Consider the following 24848-nt stretch of genomic DNA (forward strand, 5'->3'; position numbering starts at 1 on the left):
GAGAGCTTGCTTATGCACCATAGTGCTCATGTTTGTATTTACACATAGATGAATTAGAAATGTTTTCTATACACATACACCCCCCCCTAAAAAGAGAAAATTTTGACAAAAGTAAATTTCCTGTAAATTCTTATGGGATCCTAATAATCATTTCCACATGTTACATGTTTGTTAGGTGCCTGGCATTATACTTTCCACAGTCTACCATTTGTGGTTATCATCAATATTTTGTGTACAGGATTGTAATAACCCCATTTTAAATACAAACAGAGTGTTATGGCAAATGATTAAATAACATCCTGCAAAGTGAGTAAAAAGCAAACTAGGGATGCAAAATGGAATCTCCCTAGTACCAAAAGATGCATTTATTTCACTATATCATACTGAAGATGGGCTCAGATTTAATGCATAGAATGATATATAGATGTGAAAAGGGCTAGAAAAACAATGCATAATTAAGTACCCCTGTAGTGTTCTGAACAAGAGTTAATGGGAATATGGATAAAAAGATCACAATTAGAATGGGGGAAAGTGACTAAAATGCTAAGGTATACTCTGTAGAAATTACTATATTCTTGGATGCAGGATACAGAGAGAAAGAAAGAGCAGTTAGGGAGGACAGTAAGATTAAGATTTAACTCTAGTTCACAGGATTGTATGCTGAGAAGAGAAGGTACTCTTTGGAAGCAATGGTTTTGGTAAAATAAATCCATTGACCCAAATAGTCCACTTGTTGAAAGTCCTTCTGAGTCACCAAAAGAGCAATAATACCACGTCTTTAATTCCCCAAACTAACTGCCATCAGCTGCACAGCTTGTTTGTCACATGTCAGAACTCCAGCCTTTCTCTCACATGACTTCTGCTGTTTCTCTAAGGCAGAGTAGGAAAAGACTAGGAAAGATTGACAAGGAATGGCTCCTCTGTCTTCAATTTTAGCCACAGTGGAATAAAGTCAATTGGCCTGCACTTGATTTTTTATTTAGCTTGTTTGTGTAGTAAAATGCTTTGGATGCAGATCAAGTTTCCCTGTTCAATACTGGCTAATTTATTCACCTTCTTTGAAGCAGAAGCTTGCAAGGGCTTTGATAAATAGATTGAAAGGCTTTCTTTGCTTCATAACTGCCACTCTGAAACAATATCCTAAATAGTTTGTAGAATCCTATGTATTCTCCAGTGATAAAATCCTCCAGAGTTGGGGTGAGAGGAATGAGTTTCTGCCTACACCACTAGTGCTGTGCTCATTCTATTGGATGCTTTCGTACATTTGTTCTGCTATAACAGAGTACCTGAGACAGGATAATTTTTAAAGAATAGATATGTATTTCTCAAAGCACTGGAGGCTTTTACTCCAAGTTCAGGCTGATAACAGGTTTGATGTCTGGTAAGAGCCCAGTTTCTGCTTCCAAAATGGTGCCTTGTAGCTGCATCCTGTAGAGGGAATGAACACTATGTCTTCATATGGGAGAAAGGACAAAAGGGAAAGAGAGTGCTCCCTTCAACCTCAATTCCTTTTATAATGATGATACTCTCATTCATGTAGATGGAGTCCTCATGATTTAATCACCTCCCAAAGGCCACATCTTTTAATACTGTCATCCTTGGTTGAGAGAGAACCATAGTGCACTTTCTCTCTAAAGAAATAGACCCAGTACTTGTTCAATCAGACATTTAAAACTCAAAGCAAATACAAAAACAAATTATGATAACATTGATTCTCAACAATTAAATTCAACTACTTTTTCCATGCTGAGAAGTAGCATCAGCCTAAAGAGGAGGGAGGGGTTTCTCTCCGGGGGGGTGTGATGGAGGTGGCACTGAAGCCTGGACCATGGAAGGGAAGGGGTCCTTTGATCACTGAACAAAGAAGTCACTCTCAGAAGAAAGAGTACTAGAATAATCTGCCCAGTGCCTGGCCCCAGGATCAGGCAGCAGCCTCAGGGCCTGTCTCCGGTACAAAGCAAATGCCAGGTTTTCTCTCCAAACCTGACAGTGTTGTTTCTGTTTGATCACCAAATGGCTACACCTCCTGCAAGGAGAAAAGACATCTTGTAGACTTTTCTCACAGAAGTTCTTATAGCTGCCTGTGCTGAGGTCTATCTCCCAACTGTTCCTGCTGTGTTTCTTTCATGGCTGTATGTATACTCATGATATGCTATCCTAGCCCACAAGTGATCATGCAGATAGGACATAGCACTTATTTAGGATATTGTATGTATTGGGATATTGTAAGCATAAACACATGACCTTTGTGTTGAAGGAGAAAGAGATATGATAATTCTGGTTCTAGTGTATTGTGATATTCACATATATAATGTGGGGAATCAATGTGATGTTTTGGATGACGCAAAAAAATAGAAGCCACATTCAGTGATAGAATTAGAAGAAGAAAGCTTTAATAACAGTGGTTTCAGTATACCCCATACTTGTAGACATTGTTCTTGAGTGCTATGCCAGTATAGGCAATGGAGTAGAGAACCAGTCAGACCAGAACTACTACTATAACAAAGTGTGAAAGACAAATACTCAAATACATGTGATAATATCAGACAGTAATTCAGGTGATGAGGAAAATAAAACAGGATAATATGATATTAAATTACTCTGGAACAAAGTGCAACACTGAAGAATGTAGTCAGAGAAGACCACCCGAAAAATTGACATTTGAACTAAGATTTAAAGAAGAAAAAGATGTCAGTGAGTAATTGAATATCAAATAGTAGAGAAAGCCATTAGAAAAGACCTTGGGTCAAAAATATCTCCCACAATGATTCTTAAATCTCATTATTCATTGACCTAGTATGGCAGCTATGAAAATATAATTTTCTTATTTCCTGTCACAGGAGACATAGCTTACTGCTGTCCCCACTACTGCTTCTATAGACCCACCACAATCATTCTTTACATGGGCTGATTCCAGCCAATGCCAGAGCATAATAATGTTATTTAAGCAGGCGCCTCTACTGAGATGAAGAACTAATAGAATGGATGACTTTGTTTCAAGGTCTCCCATTGTTCTGGCAGTCTTTCCTGGAACTATAAGATAGTCTGAAACCCCTCCCATTCTTGCTTTTCTTCCTTCTCTTTCTTCTTTCACAGGTGCTGGACATGTAGGATCTGTCACCTCCCAATAATAAATTTATATGTAAATGGATTTATATATAACAAATTTATATATAAATGGATTTATATATAAATATACATATCTATATGAATACACACACATATATATTTATATTTAATCTTTTTTGAGGGGATTCATACAAAGACAACTAAGCAGAAGTTACTCAGTAGAAGTCTTGACTTGGGAGAACCAAACTGGAAAAGGATAAGGTAAGTGCGAAAGACTACCATGCTTTAGGAATGTGTCAGTGTAATGTGCACAAAAGAATAGTAATGCATATTTATATAGCAAAATGAAAGTACCTACAGAGAAGAATAACTGGAGCCCAGAGACAAAGAAGTAAAATCCAGAATCAGATAACTCATAGTGAGGTAGAACACAGAGGTCAGAGGCTCATGGTAGGGTCTTAAACTCAGAATTTAGTGGAAAATGCAATCATTTGAATATGGCTTTATGAAAGGAAGTTCTCCAAATAATTAAAAGTGTCACTGAGTATATTGATTAAGAACAGAAGAATCAAATGAAATTTTGCCTAATATTTCTTCTAATTTCATCTCCAGCATGAAATTCTTCTACTAATTTTAACTTCATTTCCTTGTTTTGCAAAAAGTAAACTCAGTAAGATCAGAAATCTCCTTTAATCTTTTTTTCATTTGACTCACAAGGTTTAGGCTACTGTATAAGCTGGCTGACAGATTGCTGTCTAGCAGAAGACATAAAAGATGCCCTAAGTAGTGATAGCTTGAACATTACCAAAATTGTAGTTAAAAGGTAGAGGTTCTATGTCATAATGAGGTCTCTGAGTCCAAAAGTACAACCATATTCTATCACGAGTCTTTTTTCACCATTCCATGATCACAAAGACTTGAAAAAAAATGTCCTGATATTCTAACAAACAGATTACTTTTGTCTTTTCTGAATTATCTTGATGGGACTACAAGAACAAAAGATGTCCTGCTAAGCTCTGGTACCAATAATTAGCAAGAAAACTGAGAAAAAATGAAAACTCAAGAAGGCAAAGTGTCCTGTGAAGAGTGTGTTGAGAATATTTAGGCAGACAATTAGATGCAGTGCTCAGTTAAGAAGACACAAAGATCTAGATAGGCAGTTCACACCAGAGATGATGTGTCAAGTCTTTAGAAATATACATGATCACCAAAATGCAGCATTAAGAATAAAGCTCTTACCTTCTGATTCAAGTTGTTTTAGTGTTCCAGAATATGAAATGCTATACAGAACTTGCGGTTATAGTGGCAATCCGAATTATGTAAGAAGGTTATGCAGTTACCGTCGTTAAAGAAGAAAACTGAAACAAATATAAATTAGCAAATACAGAGAGATAAGAGACTAAAGCGTGTATGAAAGGGATGGACATTTCATACACACATGAAATTTATCAGATAAGAACTAATTGAGAAACACAGATACATAAAGTAACTCTTGAAATTCCAAATAGAGAACAAAGCAACAGGTTACTAAATGAGCGGGCCTACTCATGCAACATCTATGAAGTGCGTCCACAGTTCAAGGCAATCAAGCATATTCCATAAATATGGAGGCCTGGGCAAAATAGGTGGCATAAATAAGGGATAAGCTTTGTCAACTGCTGAAATACAAAAATCTAAGGCACAAGGAGTGCTCCACTACCAGAGGAAGTACTTTATGTTGCCATTGATAACAGTGTTCTTCCCATACTGATGACTAGGGGGAGATGTTAACCAAATACCTGGTCACACTCATAGGATTCTTTGACGACCTTAATAAATACAGAATGACTCATGTCCCATATTCAAAAATACAACTGAAGCTGGGTGCAGTGGTTCACACCTCTAATCCCAATAGTTCATCCCTCTGATCTCAAGCAGAGATCTGAAGGATTGTAATTTGAGGCCACTCCAAGCAACAAAAAATCAGATAGTGAGACCTCAATTCAATAAATAAAATGGGGGTACCCTCCTGTGGTTCCAGCTACACAGGAGATAGGAGGAACTCAATTTGAGACTATCCCCTGGCAAAATCATGATGCCCTCCAGAAAAAATAAGTAAAGCATAAAAAGGCTGTGCGGTGTATAGAGTACCCCCCTAGCAAGCATGAGGCCCTGAAGTCAGACCCCAGAAACCCCAATTCCAAAGAGTACATACATTCACTAGATGTACAAATGTGAGATTTCACCTTCATGGTGGAAGGTGATACATTAAAGTTGAACTGAACACATTGATGGAGGCATGGTAACTGAATTCGAAAGAAGGACTCCTTATAGAAAAGAGGTAGAGAGATTGATACTTGCAAAGGCATTGAGAGAAAAAGATTAATAGCAATTAGAAGGAAATCGCTGGAGTCATTTTCCACCCACATTCCAGCTCCAGTGAATTATCTCATTATATACTAGTAGCTTTCTTTTCCTGATGGAAACTTTTTCTTAGGAATGTCCTTGGTGGATCTAATTAAGCACTTCTGTTCTAGAAGTTACCCTTTTCTGACAGAAACACTGAAGGGAAGATGAACTTCTCAATTTTATAGGACTACAGATTTTCCTGATGATTTCTTTGAAGCACTGTTCTTCATTTTTATGCCCCAAAGATCTTCCCTATAGAGTCGACTTATCTGAAAGAGTCTTAACCAGGCAAACCTCCTTTCGTGATTTGTAACAGAAGCTTTGTTTTTCTCTAACAATGGTACCTAACAGCCCACTGGTGCACTAAAAGCCTATCCCACAAGATTAACCAAATGTTGATGCTTAACTCACTTTGGTTACAACTACAAAGACCTATCATGAGGGTGGTGCTTTTCTGATGGAGTACTGAACTCAAAGGCTTGTGCAATACTGACCTCTTGCTACAAGTAAGAGATAAAAGGTACAGTGTAATATAAGAGGAGCAAAAAGAATGATTGGGCGTTTGCTAAAACACTTGAGTACTTAGTCTCCTGAGACTGGAAGAAAGTTCCACAAGGCAGTAAACAGTTCTCTTTGAGTAGCAGAGAAGTGCCAAAGGCTGACCGAGCAAATGGTGTAATAACTGTGGATGTTTTTATGGAGTCTGCGAGGCATTGTTGCACCATGGGAGTGATTATGTTGTAATTGCTACTGACTTGTTTAGTATTATTTTGAGCCCTTTTGAGCTTTCAAAAGGGACAACAGAAATTCTAGTGTTTGAATGTGTGCTGCAAACCACAAACTTTTCTCACCAGTGCTTATGGACTTGGCTATGGACAGGATTGTCATTCATGTAAGCCAGAATGTGTAGGGACGGGCAAGCATTGCAAATGATATCTCATCAGGAAAACTTGAAAACTGGGAAACTTAATTTCTCAATACCATTTTCTGTGCATTAGAGGCTTTGTGAACTACAGTCTGTTCCACAAATTAAGAAGTTAAATGTCTTTATTTCCATTTCCTGCGTGGGGAATAAGAAATAAGTCTCCCTACCCCACATTTCTCCCTACTTTATCCTATTGTAATAAAATAAATCCTTACTAAAAAATATTTTAAAAGAATTGTGAGAATATACCCCAAACCAGTGGAAGTAGACATAGTTCCAAATGACTGACTCTACCCTGAAACAAGACAGGGAATGGAGAATGGGGACATGTATACTGTAGCTTACCTTGAATTAAATATTGCTAAGAGAACTTTCATTTGCTCCAAAATTTCTATGAAGCTCCCATAAATTTACATGACCAAGTGGTCATTAAATTAAATTATTATATTCTCAGTATTGTTACTAGAAAGTGAAAATTTTATTCCACTGCATTGTGTAGCATGTCCTTCACTAACTGTAGATTTTCAGACAACAGCTTGGCATTAAGTTCTCACTCTAGTCAGACTTTACTCTCATGGAGTAACAATCTTGTCTTCCATATACCGTAGGTACCTTGATAAGATGTTACATAAATCCTTTCAAATTCTCAAAACAGTCACATGGTATGGTTATTGTTTTGTCACAATTGACTGAAAAGTCATACAATGTGGAAAAATTTGCATGCTGTATAAGTACCAAAATCTAGATTCGAACTTCAAAAATGTGTGTTCTGAAGCTTCGATGGTTTTTCTTTTGCTATCTCCTAAACCTCTCTTTCTTTAGATCTCATTTTCAAATAGGTATCAGGCTTATTTGTGTATTTTTATTTAATTTTAGATTTTTAACCATTTTCTTCAGAAGTTATGAGGATGCAGTCATAATTCAGGACTAGGGGGGAAAAAGGAACTAGAAGGACTAAGAGTCCTCATCTAACAGGGCCTAGGGAATTAAGTAGTTTATCAAGTTTCCCTGTGTATACTTACTCACAAAACAGAAACTAGTTACTAGAACTGGCATGAGATTAAAGTTCAGTTAGTTGCAATGAAGAATTCTAGACAGAATAATACGTTTGGACAAATAGCATCGTGGCTGACAGGGGCTGAGTAACTATATTTATTGTGGCAGGGATGTTTACTATGAAGGCTTGTGTAATATTGGGGCAGCAACATAGAGAGTTGGTACTTGTGTTTGATTCTGAGGTCCTGTGAAAAAAGTGTATACATGACTATTTGGCATTTTGCTGAAAACATTTTGTAATTCTCCAGAAACAAGAGAGTGCTAGTAGAGAGACCTATGTCAAAACTTATTTCCATAGAAGAGGAAAGAGAAAGATGGGAGAAGAAGATGATACAGAAAGGACCATTCAAGTGGAGGCATCTGCATTATTGAATCACTGCAAAAGATGGAAGGCCACAAAAGGTCTCTAGGGGAAGACTCAGAGCTTTTCCACTTTCATTCCTTTGTCTAGTCATCAAGTGATGGGGATTTGTTTAACATGACACCTGGTTGTTCTGCATTATGGGTTTGAATGGGGAGACAAAAGAAAGAGCTAATTGTTTTCCATGTATTTGAGTTTCATTGGTTGCACTTTTAATTAGGGCTCTGAGGGAACTGGGAATCAGTTTCTTTTTCACATGCAGCACCTGAGAGGAAAATGGAAGCCACTAAGGTCACATTGACATTAATGTAATAGGCACACAAGAAATACTGAGAAATGTCAGCTCTGATGATACAAGTGACCCATTCAAGATCAGAACTTCTCTACAGGATATGATGCATCAGGGCTTACCCAACATGGAAAAGGCAGCTAACTTCAGAAGCTAATCACTGATTAAGAAAAGAACTCACATTTATTGAGCAACTTTTATGAGCCATTGGAGCACAGACCTATAGAGTAGAAACTTTATATTTTCTTAATGCTCAGAGGTCTCTCTTCTCCTTTTGCATATATTTGCAAATATGGGAATTAAGAGTGAGTAGTGCTAAGTGACTTTTCCCAATTTATAGCTAGAAGGTACATCAGCCAGGAATTGAACTTTCAAGTATATGTGTTATTCACAGTCTGTCCAGTTGCCTACCTCAAACTCTAACACATTCTATCATTTCGGTTTCTATAATCATCATAAAAATAAATTTTGACTTTCAGAGAGAAATTGTGTATGTTGGATGTATAACTTACCAATGTGATTTATTTGTTGACACCATTGTATAATAATTAAATTTACTTATTTATTGCATCTATTTTTTAATTTAACCTATTGAGGACTTGCACAAAACCTCCTTCCACAAGGTAATCTAGAGACTGTAGCAAGAGGCCCACTGGTAAAACCAAGCTCTTAGCAGTAAGCTAAGACTTTCGGCATGGATTATATTAAAGGATTTATGGACTGCCTGTAGGTGACATCTTGGTTTGTAGCATTTTTCCTAAAATTTAAATGATTTCCCTCAATGTAAACTACTATGTATTAGTATAAAACAAATGAAGTTATGTAGGGTGTTGAATATATGTTGGCTATTATAACTTCTGAAATAATGGCTATTATTTTCCTACAAATAATATAATTTCATTTTTTAGGACTGAATACCACTCTGTTGTGTATATATATCACCTTTTCTTTATCCACATATTTTTAATTTGTAACTACCACCATGCTTCCCTTTCTTTTTCTTACAATTGATCTGTTCACTAGTCTAGGACATTTACCTTTAGAGTTTCCAGAGGTGGCTTTTGTTGATTTCAAGATCATTGAACAAGTTAACACCTTCCTTCCATCTGCAAATTGACAGACTCACACTCACTTTCTGTCCCTCTGGAAGACTAGAAATGGTGATTTGAACTTTCACCCCAAGGAACATCATGTCTGCTTGCCTCTCTTTTTGAGATGTTCTTATTGTTATAGCTCAATGCCTAAATTCACCTATTTGTTCAGTTAAAAAAATGTTGACATTCAAAATATTTATTATATTTTATTCAATAGATGGAATGCATTTTTGTATTTTTATAAAGCACTTCTCTCGTCTACTGTTTTATTAGGCAGTGGAGTAGTTTAAGTGGGAAAGGAAAGATAAACATTAGGATATTTCTCTTTAGCTAAAAATTTTGAGATAAAGATTTAGCTCTTTATTATCCTCTAAGTGTGACCAACTAATAATTATTTCATATGCTATCAAAAACTCATGGATTTGAACATATTTGATATATTTCACAAAAGTACAATTACTATTCTTCTTGAAGGTCAGTCATCTCATGTTTCGCCAGTGATACTCTCCTTATAATGGCTTTATTTGGAATGTTTTTAATTGTTTCTCTAATGTCTGGAAAGGCAGTGTGTTCCATCATTGTGTTCAACATTCCCAAGCCTGGTAATAGACATTCATACAAAACACTTACTTCTTTGGGGCTTTTTAATGATATTTCAAGATTGTAATCTATATACTGTACTTATCACTACTGGTCTAGTTATTCGTGTGCCTCTTCTTTGGACAGAACTAGAAGATAAAAAAGTAGGTAAAGATATAGATACAGATATTGAAATACAGAAATAGATGGGGGAGTATGCTACTGATACTTCCAATTCAAATTCAGAGCTAAAGAATTGTCATTGCTTGCTTTTTAAAAGTTTAACTTCTCTATAACATTTGCATTACTCTTTTTTCACAGCAAGATCATGGTTTGTGAAGGTATATGGGATTGGATGATATAATTTAAGTCATTCATATACTTTCATTGACTTTATCCTACATTATATACACTATTCATATATTTTATGTAACCACACACACACGCATACATATACATATATATGTATATAATTATTGTTTTTTTGCTAGGGATTGACTGGGCAAGCATTCTTCTAGTGTGGTTTAGCCAAAGAACTATGCAATATTTTTCAAATAATTTCAAATAATTCCGTTACACTCAGAATAAGAAAGAAAAATTTTACTCTCTCCATATCTCCTAATTTTAATGGAAATATTGTCATTGAGTGGGCAGCTCTTGCACACTATATTCCATGAAAATTACATATTACATATTCATGTAATTTTAGTTTTGTGAATAGAGTTATGTGTTTTATGCTGGCTACTAGTCCTTATGTCATCATGTTTCAGTTATTTTGATTGTCATAAGTTCATTCATTTGCAGATTCCTTAAGAACTCATCAGAATAACACACTCTTGGTAATTGCAGATTGAAAGTAGTTTGTGGCTTTTATATATTAGTGTCATTTTTTTGGATAAGAATTCTTATCTCAATTTTCCTATATTTGAATATGAAATATATTATTGTATTTTTTTCTGACATAAATCATCGCTACCAAAAATTTTGATGATGGTTTTCTTTTCCTTATGAATTAATCCTTTCTCTAGATGTCCAAAAGTTTTTTATCATTTAAAGTCTAGTATTTCTATAGGAATATGAGTTGCTGTAGTCTTCATGAGTCAATATTTTCAGGTATATGACATACATTTTCAAAATATTGTTTGGAGTCATTTTTATTTAAAGAAAGTTTTATTGATTTACTGCTTTTATTATCTGTTCTGTCCTTATGTTTTTCCTCCTTAACAACTCTAATATTTACCATGGATATTTGTTTGTCTTCAATATCTGTCAAAATTTATCAAATTATTTCCATATTTATTAATTTCTTTTTTTCCTTTACTTCATCTATTTCTTTTAAAATATTGTCTGTCATTTTCACTGATTGGTTTTTCTATTTTGTCCTCAAGACTTCATACATCAAATTCACTCTTTTTAGTCTTTTCTTCATTTTATCAACTCCTTTTTATGTTTTTTCTAAGCTTGAGTCTTACTTGTGCTTGGGTTCTTGGGTCATTTATAAGTCTCTTTCATCTTGTTTACGTAGATAGTTTACAGTTTTGCTCTATTGTGTCTACTTATCTTTTTCTGAAATGCTTTCATTTTCCAATGGGACATCACTCTTCCTTATTCTGTTTGGTCTTGTAATAACTTTTCATAGGATTAAACCTCAATATTTTTCTGTGGTTCAGACTTATATGAATCTATACTTCCAAAACTTTTAAATGCAGATGTGATTTAGAACAATTTTCCTAACTTATCTGAGATATCTCAACTGTTCTAATTACCTAATGCTCAAAAGTACCATGCCCCATCCTTTGATATTTTCTGGCTCTAGTCCCAACTCTGATTTTATGTAGCATTATATTTTCTTTGTCTTTGCTGTTATTCTCTGCAGTTTTAAACCCATTCTCAGCAATTTCTCCTGTGTCCTACAAGGGGACCATGGTTCAGTGTGGACTACCTTCTCTTGCTACTAGTTCTTATCACAGACCCCTTGCCTTCTTCTGACCAAAATCCCTTCATTTGCTTTTCTCAAATTGCTTGCTGTGTTTCTAATGAATATCTGTTGACTGTTGTTGTTTTTGATGTGTTTTTGCTCCCCTCTGTTTTATATCATACGAATGTTGATATTATGCAGTTTCCACAGATGCTGGCAATTTGTTCACAGTTGGTATTTCTGAGAATATCTTCTCACCTTATTTAGTTCTAAATGTAACTCTGTTGAATGTGTGTGTGTGTGTGTGTGTGTGTGTGTGTGTGTGGTGCGTATTTACTGTCTCATTGATCTGTTTTCAGTAGAGATTAAGAAGACTATAAACTATGCCAGGCAAGCTATCTTCCCAACACCGTCACAGTAATTTTTTGATACAAAATATATCACTTCACATTTTTGCATAACATATTCATTTGATTTCTCATTTTTATAAAGAACTTAAAACTCATTAACCCATTTTATAGTTTCTTTCAATGTATGCCCAATAGCCATCTATCTAACATTGTCTTTTTCACTCAGGGTTCTCCTAGTTTCTACTCTAATTTCTTTGCGTTCTCCTTATATATTCTTCCTTCTAATTTTCCACTTCTGTTTCTCTCACTTTATTAAAATTTTGGCTGATGTGTTTTCTATTACTAGAGGAAGTCCTCTTAATCCCTACAAACTGGAGGATGTAAAAAATCACTGTCTTTTAGATTAATTCTATTAATAATTTACTCAACTATTATCACTAACTAATATTTTTGCAGCTTTTACATTCATTTATATATTAAGAGTTAGAAAACTGTAGTCTGAAAGCCAAATCTGGCCAGTCACCTGTTTTTATAAATAAAGTTTCATCAGAACACAGCCATTTGTTTTAATATCATCTATGACTGATTTTGTACTGCAATGGTAGAGCTGAATAGTTGTGCCAGGGACTATACGGCCCTCAAAGCATAAAATATTTACTGTTTGGACATTTAGAGAGAAAAAATAATTTCCACGCTCCTGTTAGTTCATTGCTTGTTTGCTCCCACTAGAATATAAGTTCCATGGTAACTTGGGCCTTGTCTGCCTTTTCATTACCTTATCTTCCTCATCAAGATTAGTACTCGGCATGGGGCAAGCAATCTCCAAGTATTTGTGCATGAATCAACTTAGAGATCTTGAATTGTCACCGTCTTTTTTACACCATCACATATCATTTTTAATAGGTTGATTGAAGTTAAGTGATGATCATCTTCAATTCCTCACTCAAGTATCCCAATGAAAAAATTAAGCCTAGACTCATAAGGCTGTGATTCTGAAATAAGGACGTTAGGAAATTTATGTTTTTTCATTAATTAGCAAATACATGAATGCCTAAATGTTTGAGAGTGCATTAACTCCAAAGTCAAGATGTCTAGATTTAATTCCTAGACAAATTGGTTCTATCACTAACGAGTTCAGCAAACTTGTGGTAGCTTCTTTACTTATCTGTGTCTCCATTTATTAGTCTATAAAATATTGTTGATGGAATGTGTGCAATAAAATGAGTACTAAATAATAAGAGTCCTTCACGCATACTAAGGGCTCTGTATATGTTAGATGATGGTGAAAGGCTGATGATCCTCATTATGATGAAGATGATAATAGAAAGGAAAAAAAGAAAGAGAGGGCAAAAAAGAAGGCAGAAGGAAAGGAAAAAGATGCAATGTTGTTAGGAATTAATTCAATAAACTCAATTTATTGAGCTTATACTGTTCTCCCAACACTGTGATCCGTGGTTAACACATTTTGTTTAATTTCATCCTTACAATAGTGGTTTAAGAAAGACATATTGTTACCCCATATAAGAGATGAGATTTCCAAACCTATTCTTAGCCCAAATTGTTTTAAAAATAGAATATTTAGGAGTATGTTCCTGAACAATGTAATTCTGCCCTTCCAAACCTGCATGTCCTCTTCTTGTTAAAACGTGAAACATAGATTTTTGCCTGTAGGAGTCATCCACCTCTGCTTTTCTATGCATGTTTTAAATATAGCCAGCCTCACATTTTTCCTTCTTTAAACATTTCTCTACATTTTTAAAACCATCATTGCCTCCTTTTTTTAAAACTTACATTTAGTCTCTAGACCATAGCCTGCTGTCAAAACAAATCAATCGGAGAGACTGATTTCTACTGAGGTATTCACAATTAAACCTGTTTAATTGCTGTTAATTCTCTGCTCAGAAATAAGCTCTTGTATTCTTGGATTTTGTAACTTCAAGCTTGTTGACATAGGCTAGATGCCAAACTATTGTCAAGGGCTATCAATTTGGTTGCTTTGTAATAAAAAGAGCATTGACTGCTCTGAGCCAGGAATAGCTATATTCTCTATATCCTTTGGTCTTCCAACTTCTGCCTCACACCTGACAATGTCGAGTAATTTATTAGTAGTCATGTCAGTACTGTTTACAATAGTGACAATAGTAATAGTAATACTAATATCAGTATCCATAGTAGCAAAACTAACAGGAATATATATTAAGTGCAGATAAGAATAGGACAAATAAGACTGAATAAATAACTCAGTAACTAACTTCTCCAAGGTCATTGTCCTATTCAATCTCTGAGCCTGCTCTCATATTAAAATTTGACAGATTTTGAAGCATTTTCTTACAATTATATGATGCCTCAGAGTCTTTACATATAGAAAGTTAGGACTACTGTGTAGAGTGGATAATTCATCCCATTTGACAAGTGGGCATGTTGAGATTCATCAGGGTGAATATTTGCTCTACTATCCATAGACATCATGACATCATGATTTTTTTTTTGGTGGTGCTGAGGTTTGAACTCATGGTTTCACATTTGCTCGGCAGGCACTCTACCACTTGAGCCACTTGGCCAGTCATTGTATTGGTTTGTAATGAGCTCCAAGATACTCACAATATACATCAGGATGTCTATGCTTAAATAAAGGCCCAACCATAAGCTAATCCATCCATCCATGCACACACACACACACACACACACACACACACACACACACATACACACACAAACACACACACTCAAATCACTGATTGAATATATTCAGTTTTCTGCTGGAAAATGTTTAACCAGTGGTTGCACAGGATGGGAAGAAGCCCAGATATGTTGAATTTTCCAATTTGCATGGTGTTAATATTCCTATCAGAAATGATTTCAGGCTATTAATGTGACATCACCTGAACACAGATTTGGAATGACATGTTAATAGGCTGTGCAAGTTGTACCAAAATATGTCATCCTTGTTCTCCATATTCATACTCTTTCCTTTTGCATATTTTATTTTCAGAATCTATAAATGTTATAGCATAGGTTAGGAACTAGAAAATACCCAAATTAATGCTGAATTGAACACATCCAGGTTAAGTATACTACAATGTGTAATTATGTGAGATTACTTGCAATGTAAGTTTCTCATTTCCTAGAAACTATCATTTTAATATTTGTATCAATACAAAACTAGTATTTACATCTACAATGAATAGAAAATTTCTACCCCTTCAAAGTTCCTATGTTGAAACTCTAACCTTCATTGTGGCTGTCCTTTGGGATGGCAACTCTATGGAAGCAATTAAAGTTAAACAAGATCATAGAGGTAGAATTAATACTTTTATAAGAATAAATAGCAAGAGGTCTCTCTCTCTGTCTCTCTTTAGTTCTCCTTCCATGCACTTGTCATTTGAAGGCATAGTGAGAATGTGGCCTTCTACAAGCAAGGTAGAAAGATACTACCATAAACAAAATTTCCTAGATCCTTGATCATGGATTTATAGATTTCCGAACTGTGGAAATATAAACAATTGCTTTTAGCACAGTCTATGTGGCTTCAAAACCAGTATAAGGAAATGAATACAATATTTGATAATAACGTTACTGTTATTTCCTCTGAGCCACAGGTCAAAAATGATTGAGGTACAGTATTTATGAGATGTTTTATTGATTCAATGTCCAATATCTTGTGTTTCTAGCATTGTCACTTGCCTTTTATAGCTGTAGTCTCTTTTGAGTATCTTGGGCATTTAGCCCAAACACTCTAGGATATTTTCAATCTTTATATTGATACGCCAGAGATAGTTATTACTTTTAAGTTATGGCATAGATTGCAACAATTCATGAATTAAAAAAAAACCTTTGGTAAGATCCTAACATCTGGTCTCTGACAAGAAAGACTGGGTTGGGTTTTTATATTATTGGTTGTTGACCTGTATCAGAACAGATAAATTACAATCACTTGGGATAACTTAGTAGGACACACATTATGTGGTGAGTCACAAGATTAAAGACTGCAGATCTATGACCTCATTTTTCACTATTCATGCAAGCAGATATAAATTAGCAATAAGCAGAAAAAATTGGTGAGCATCAAGTATAAAATTATAGACTAGGAGTAAGGGGAGCTATGTTGCAGCTTGAACTTATGACCAAATAATTCAATGATTTTGGATAGGCCATTTGCTGTATTTACGTCTCAGTCTCCCAATCTATAAAATCAGTGAGTTGGGTCTTTAACCTACATTATAACCCCAAGAACCTTGACATCCTAGAGATAGATGTTAGAAGATAGGAACTTTTCCACTGTGAAGGAGAAAAAATAGTTCTTGAGTGCTTGGAATAGTGAAGATATTTTAAGTCCAACAGATTTTAGCATATTGACTACCTTGCCCTCTATCCAATCTTAGATCTGGCACTGGCTTAATATCCACTAACCATCCTGCTCAGAGAAAATATTTGGTTTCAGGCCTTGTCATGGCCCTGATTCCTATAATGAGGTAGAGTTAGTGGAAAGGTTTAGAGGCAGGGTATCTTTCAATGCTATGATCCAGCAACCCTAAAGAACTTCTTTTGTCTTTGATACAAGCAATTTTAAGGCTCTCTAGTTTACTTTGTTGTTGTTATACATGTTTCTTGTGGATTTTGAATATCAATGTTAAAAAGTCTATTTGTGGAACTCAGTACTATTATGGCACATAGTAAGTAGTCCTTAGATTTTTGTTAATTTTAATATGCCAACAAACTATATAATACTTAGAATTTTAAGAAGAGGCATAGATAAAATCCATGAACAAAATTTCCTCAGGATGTTATGCAGTTCAAATATAGAAATGACATTTTGGAAATTATACACTCTGAATAAACATAATTTGTGTGTTTTGGTTTTATGCATTTTTCTCTGAGACTTGTCATTTCCTTCTTTTCCTTACTGCATTACTTTTGCTTGACAATGGTCAGAACTTAGTATTTAAAAATAGCTTGAAATGTTGATTATATTATTGAACAGCTGACTATTAGAAGCTCAACACCTTGAAAGAAGAAAATTAAACAAATTTCCATCAAGGTAAAACAGTTTAGACCAACTCAGCTCTAAAGATGCAAATCTAAGTGTGAATCTGTCAGGACAATGCTTGGAGTTAAATCAAAGCATCATAAGCTGACAGCAGGGAGAATTTACTTCAAATGTTCTTTCATCCAAAGTTGAGAGGCCCTGTGTTGGTTTGTGTGTTTGCATGACGACATGTGTGCATACATTTCTTTACAGGTTTTTCTCAATGGAAAAAGGAAACTCTGCTTCTGAGCTATTTATTCAGAATTAGGATTTCTGGCTTTATAATTACTTTACAGACATTGAAAGTGATTGCTTTTATAGAAAACATGGGAGTATTCCATTGATTGTTGACAATGTTGAGTAAAGGCATATCTCTATGTTTTTATGATTGAGTCTTTAATCACAGAAATACTCTTATCTCATTAATTCTCACACTATTAATAAAGAACTTATAAAAGCAATTTCTCTAAATTCCATTAACAAGAATTTGAGGACTCCTCAAATTCTTGCAGGTTCAAATCCTTTCACTGGTACTAAATATTGAAACTGTTTTTCTTTTCTCTCAATTAGCTGATAATAAGTGTTCACCTTAATGGGTTTAATGGTGACATTTTCACACATGCATAAAATATATTTTGGTCATAATCACCCCTTCCCCTCTTTTGGCCCCCTTCCCCTTTCTTTCCTGTGGACCTCTTCCTCTTCTCAAATGGTCCTCCTTCTACTATCATGTCTTTAATAATTCCTGGATTTTGCATATGAAAGAAAATGTGATATTTGTCTTTCTGAGTCCGGCTAATTTTGATTAACATGATGATCTCCAGTTCTATTAATTTTCTTCCAAATGACATGATTTTATTCTTTATAGCACATCATATTTTCTTTTCCCACCCTTCCATTAATGGGTACCTATAGAATCACCTAAGATTCTATACCTTGTCCATTGTGAATAGTGCCACAATAAACATGGGTAGGTAGGTATCTGTATTGCATGCTGACTTTGATTCCTTTGGGAATTTACCTAGCATTATTATACATGGAACATAACAATAGTTCTACTTTTTGATTTTTGAGGAACCTCCACACTGTTTTTCACAATGCCTGGACTACTTTACTTTCCCAACAGTGTATAGGGGTTCCTTCCCCTTCCTTGCCTCTTTATCCTCACCAGCATTTGTTGTCATTTGTATTCTTGATGATTGCCATTCTGACTGGGGTGAGATACAATCTCAATGCTTTAATATGGGTGGAAGAATGGCTCAAGTGGTAGAGCACCCAACAAGTAACCACAAGGTCCTGAGTTCAAACCCCAGTACTGCCAAAAAAAAAGAGAGAGAGAGAGTTAATGCTTTGATTCCCTGATTGTTAAAGATAGTAAACCTTATTTCTTTTGTTTATCAGGAATTTTTCCTTTTCTTGAGAACTGTATATTCAGTTCAGTTGCCCGTTTATTTATTGTATCATTGATTTTCTTGGTTCTTAATTTTTTTCACTTCTTTATACATTATAGATATTAATCCCGTCAGTTGAACAGATGACGATTATTTTTTTCCCATTCTGCAGACTGATTTAACTCTCTTAATCATTTCCTTTTGCTGTGCAGCAGCTTCTTACTCGGGTGCAATCCTATTGTGAATTCTTGTTATTATTTTCTGACCTATTGAACCTTTATTAGGAAAGTCATTTCCAAAGCTTATATCTTTTTTTGACTTTTCTTTCTTTGGTCGGACTAAGGTTTGAACTCTGGGCTTTGTGCTTATTCTTATGCAAGTAAAAGTAGGCACTCTACCACTTGAGTCACACATTCAGCTCACTTTGCTTGGTTATTTTCGAAATAGGAACTTGGTTACTTTTTGTCAGAGCTGGCCTTGAATTTAGATCATACCTGTCTCAGACTCCCAAGTAGCTAGGATTACAGATGTGAGCCATTGGTGCCTGGATTCTATGCTTATATCTTGAATTGTTGTCTTTATGCTTTACTGTATTAATTTGAAAGTTTTAGGTCTTATATTAAGGTATTTGATCAAGTTTGAAGTCATTTTTGTAGGATGGGAGATAGGCATCAATCTTCTATTCAGTTTTCCCAGTACACATTTTGTCAACAGAAGAAGCTGTCTGTTCCCCTATATATGTTTTTGGCACCTTCATCAAGAATCAGATGGCTGAAGCTGTGTGGGGTTTTTCTGGGTCATGTATTCTATTCTGTTGTTCTACATATCTATTTTTATGCCAGGATCATGCAGTTTTCATTACTATGACTCAATATTTAAAAATTGAGTCATATTGAGCAATATTTGAAATCAGGCCATGTGAGAACTTCAGCTTTGCTCTTTTTACTCAGGTCTGCTATGGCTATTCTGGGTATTTATGCTTCCATGTAAATTTAGGATTTTTTTATAGTTCTATAAAAATCATCATTGGGATTTTGATGCCAATTGCATTGAATCCATGGAATTTTTTTGGTAATGTGGTTATTTTCACAATATAATTCTGCCAGTCCATGAACATGGATCTTCTAGTCATTTTCAAATTAATTCCTGAATATTTTATAGTTTTCATTGTAAAGATCTTTCATCTCCTTGGTCAGATTTAATTTAGTTCTTTTTTTGAGGCTATTGCAAATGGTATTGTTTTTCTATTTTTTTCTTAGTCTTTTCTTAAAAGAAAAGGTACTGTTTTCTGTGTATTGATTTTGTGTCCTGCTGCTTTGCTTAGCATTCTTCTGAGATCTAAGAATTTTCTGATGGAATATTTATACTCTCCTATGTATGTAATCATATTGTCTGAAAACAGAGATAATTTGACTTCTGTCTTTCTTATTTTGTATCTTTTTTACTTCTTTCTTTAGCCTTCTTTCTCTGTGTAAGAAATCCAGAAGTATTTTAAGAAAGAGTGGTGAGAGTAAACACCCCTCTCTCATTCTAATTTTAGAGGAAATATTTTCCATTTTCCACCTTAGTATCATGTTGGGTATATTTTTTGTATAGTGTCTTTATTATGCTGAGGTATGATCTTTCTATTATCAGTTTCTTCAGGACTCTTATCATGAAGGATGTTGAATGTTATGAAAGGTTTCTTCTGTATCTACTGACATGATCATGTGATTTTTGCCCTGATTCTGTTTATGTGCAGTGATACATTTATTGATTTGTGTATATTGAACCACCCTTGCATTGTGGTATAAAACCAAATTTATCATTGTTTATGATGTTTTTAACACACTATTGAATTCAGTTTGTGAATATTTTATTTTCTTTCAGTTTTATGAGCTTCGTCGTAATCATCTGGAGCATCGTTGTGACCCAGTTTGAAATGAAGGGACAAGTATGAGTCATCAGCTTTGTCATTTTTGTCACATAGGTGAACTGGTTATGATGAGAGTGAGCCCTTTCTACATGTGCTTTGTTTTCTTGAAATGTAGCAGCTTGGACTAGATTAGCAATTACAAATAGTAATCTGCACATCGACCATATCATAATCCTTTCTAAAGTTGTCTTCAAACTGTAGAATGCACTAAATACAATATTGTATTGTCTTGGATTAAATCTTACAGCAGAAAAGTAACAACGGTGGTTACATTGGTGATAGCTGAATAAAGTCTATAGTTCAGTTAATTATATTTCTCCTGTCTCAATCTTAGTTTTGGATTGGCATAGTGGTATATGCCTGTACTTCCATCTCTTTGGAGGTGAAGGTAGTTTGATCTGTGGTTCAAGGCCAGCCTGACCTAGACAGTGAAGCATTGTCCCCCCCTAAAAGATAAATTTATTAGTTTTGTCAAACATGCCATGGCTATTAGGAAAAGTGGGGGTGTAAAGACTAGCAACAACTGGGGTAAAGGACAGAAAGCAAGTCCCTGATCAACCTTTATGTTAATATAAAACCTTTATGTTAATATATAAACTTTTATGTTAATATAAAATTGTCACAAAATAAAAAGTTTATTTAACAATATGGAATTCATATTCCTATACCAAAATGAGCATGAAGCCTACATTCCTGGAAAAAAATCGTATAACAACAATATATGCAGCAGAGACAGAAGTTATGAGTTAGAAAGACTATTCAAATCTACAAAAGTCATTAATTTATGAGCCACCTGAATTAAAAAAATCCCAACCATCCTTCAATTCCCTATAACTATCTCAATTTGCCTCGAGGCATTTCCTAACATCAATTTTCTCCCACTTTTCCAAAACCCACTATTTGGTACAATAAAACTATGCAATTTATTCCATTCTGTTATATTATTGTTCTCTGCCTTTCTCATGTGCTGAAAAGCAGTAGTATATAATGGAGAGAAGGAAATAATGGTAGTCATAAGCCAGATCAGATGCAATCTACCGGATCCTTATGTTCTTTTCTTGATAATAAAGGGTCATAGTACTTATTTTGTAAAGCTTTTGCCTAGTTTACATTGTGAAACATACATAAAAATATTTGGCATTCTATTGGTAGATACTCAGTATTGTTCACTTTTTTCTTCAGCTCTATGCATTTTATAATTTAAAATAGTATCTAATACTTATAGAGCTTTTCACAATTCATAAACTCGTAAAGTTCTGGTAAAGTGTATATGGATACACAATTTCACCAGTGAAAAAAGTGATGGGATCCCAAAAGTTTAAATACTTCCCACAAACCACAAATTTATGTGAGTTTGCTGACAAAACCTGGTCCTTCCATGATATTACAACAAATGTTTGTAAGTTGATCATAATAATTAATTCACTCACATCCAAGGGATCATCTTTTATTCACGAAGTTGTCAGCTACACATTCCAGGTATAGTAATCAATGAGAGACTTAAACTGTTTATTCATGGAATTTAGCGACTAGCAATTATTATTACAGCAAAGATGATATGAGTAGACCCATTGATGTTGAGGCCAAACTCTTTCTGCTAACTCTAACACTGTGGAACATTAACATAAAAGTGATGGCCTAACCTGAGTCAGCAACATTTCTAACGGTCATGGCCCTTATGATCAACCATACTCATGGAGACAGATATTGGCAGACTAAAATTAACTCACCCCTATGTCCATCAAACCTGCCACCCTGTCCTCATTAACACATATCAGAAATTTCCAGAAGCTAAGCACTCTAACAAGATTACTACAATTACAGAAATAATAATCATTAGTTCTATTCTGTTCTTTATAGGAGAGCAATCCTTTGGAGGACAGTCAGACAGATCTTCCCTCACATAGTCTCACTTTCCCTCAGGCTAACATTCATCCTAACCTAGAAATGTCCTTTTACAGTTGGTGACTTATGACAAAGTGACTTTAAAAAATCCACTGTAGTAGGCTTTGTAGACACCCTGTCTCTACTATCAGATTACTAGGTTATTGTGTTGGAAAGATAGTGAGATGGAGGTTAGATTGTGCCTCTCCTTACCCCTGAGCAAGCCACAAATCTGGGACATTTGTGCTCCTGCTGATGTCCATGATTTATGTACAGCCTGAAAACCAGCTTTCCACCATCGCACTAGAGAAAGACTCACTAATCCCATTCTTGGAGTTCTTTAGATTCTTGCCTTCAAGCACTTGCCACTGCTCCAGCTTATCCATTGTTACCACTTACAGCTGTACGTGTTTTGAAAGTGGAGCGTTTGTTGTAGTCTCCCTTGCCTTTGAAGAAATTATCAATGAATCCAATACTTACCCTAGTTATCTTGTTTATTTGTTTTTCTCATTTTTTCTAAAACAGTATAGAAAATTGGTGGAAAACAAAAGCTGGTATGATGATTTACATCACCTAATTTCAACATTACTAACCTATGTCCTTGGGTAAATACTTGCCATATTATGATTTTGTAATCCCAAGAGCAAAATGATTGGATTTAATTGGCATCCCATATTTCTGAAACTATTAGTGAATAGTGATAGTGAAGGAAGTAATGGCAAAAAACAGGTTAGCAGTTTTATAAGCAAATAAGTTCAGAAGTTGCCTCACTAAATAAGAGATACTCTAAACTCATTCTTAATAATTTTTGTGTTGTATAACTCTAGTTAATTAAAAGAATTCCACATCTTTTATTGTGTGCAAATTGATTCTTCCAAGTACTCTTCCTGACTGAAGATTTTCTGTGGCATTGTGTCTGTTAATTAATCCTATGATTATCATATCAACAGAAAACATGCAAAACAGCTAATAATGATTAGAACAGTATATGGCTCAATTTTATTTAAGACTTAAATTCTCATGTTCTTTATTTCTCTTATTATTTAGACACTGAAACATATATCTTCCTGTCTGTGCCTATTGACGTGACTGATTTTGCAAATTATTCCAGTGTACTTGAATCATTTAAAAGAAGTCTGGGGTATTCAAAAAGTTATACAAAACAGCTCTTGAGCAGTTATGGAATACTGGGTTGTTTGGGTAAAATTTTCCATGAATTCTACATTGACTGAGGCAGAAAGAAAAGTTAGATAGTGGTGGGGGTATTATTCTTAAAACTAATCATTGCTGTGAATAGCTTAAGAATGATGAGGCGGGGACAACAATAAAACCTGTTTCCCCAGCTGGGTAACGTGCCATAGCAGAACAGAGCCCCTGGAGATCAATGAACACACAGTTTCATCAGCTCACTTGGAGACATGGCACATGAATGGGCCATGCACAGCTGGTGTGCTCAGCACCATGCTGAGAGAGAGCTAAGTAATCATTTTCTATCCCCCTTTGTTTTCCCAGCAAACATTTCTCCATAACACCCATGTAGGCCAGGAATCATCTGTAAGATTCTCAGGGACAGAGTCAAATGCCTTTAGGAATTCACAGAGGGCATCATGATATACCACCTATAGCCCCATTCTTGAGGCCCACCCTGTACTAAAAATGAAATTGAAATGGCAATTTCAATTACTAAGACAATTTGTATTTCTAGCCTGTTGCTCACTGTGGACCAGCAAACCTCTATCTACAACAGCCTCCTTCAACTTCATGTTCAACATAAATAAAATTAATCTAATAATATTTTTTCTATGTCTGGTTTTTGCTTTCAGGTTACCTGGCAAAAAAATAGAAAGCCCCCTTTTCCTTGTTTCAAGTCTAAACTCCACCTTTTCTCTTCATCATGTAAGCTCTAGAATTAAAGGGACTCTGTTTTATTCATATCGTATCTCAGGATATCCAAGGAGATACTAATGAAATAAATTAATGATGAATAAACAATCAAAATGCAAAAACAATAATGCACTGTCAAAGACTATGGTATGCAATATCATTAAGAAACATGTGAAGCTGAAAAGACAAGCATCTTTTTTTGGGGGGGGAGGGAGTTTTTGGAGTTTTTTTTTGGTAGTACTGGTGTTTGAACTCAGAACCTTCAATTTGAACCACTCCACCAGCCATTTTTTCTAGATAGGGTCTCAAAAATTATTTGCTGGGGCTGGCTTCCAACCTCAATCCTCCTGATCTCTGCCTCCTGAGTAGCTAGGATTACAAGCATGAGCCACTGGCATCAGGGTGCATGTAGGTTTTATATAATGAAAATCATGTAAATTAAAGAAAAAATAACCTTTTGTCTTTAGTTTTGTTTTGTTGGTATAACAAGTTGCCACAAACTTAGTTGCCTAAAACAATAGAAGTGTAATACCTTACAGATCTGAAGGTCAGAATTCTGAAAGGAATTTCACTGAGCTAAGATCAAAGTGTTGTCACAGCTGCATTGCGTTTTGGAGGCCAGATGGGAGAGTCTGTTTTCTTGTTCCTCAGCTTCTGAAGTTGGCCCACATTCTTTGGATCATGGCATGATTCAATGTTCAAATCCAATATTGACTGAA

Source organism: Castor canadensis, chromosome 13 (assembly GCF_047511655.1).
Source record: "Castor canadensis chromosome 13, mCasCan1.hap1v2, whole genome shotgun sequence".
In the NCBI taxonomy this organism is placed as follows: domain Eukaryota; kingdom Metazoa; phylum Chordata; class Mammalia; order Rodentia; family Castoridae; genus Castor; species Castor canadensis.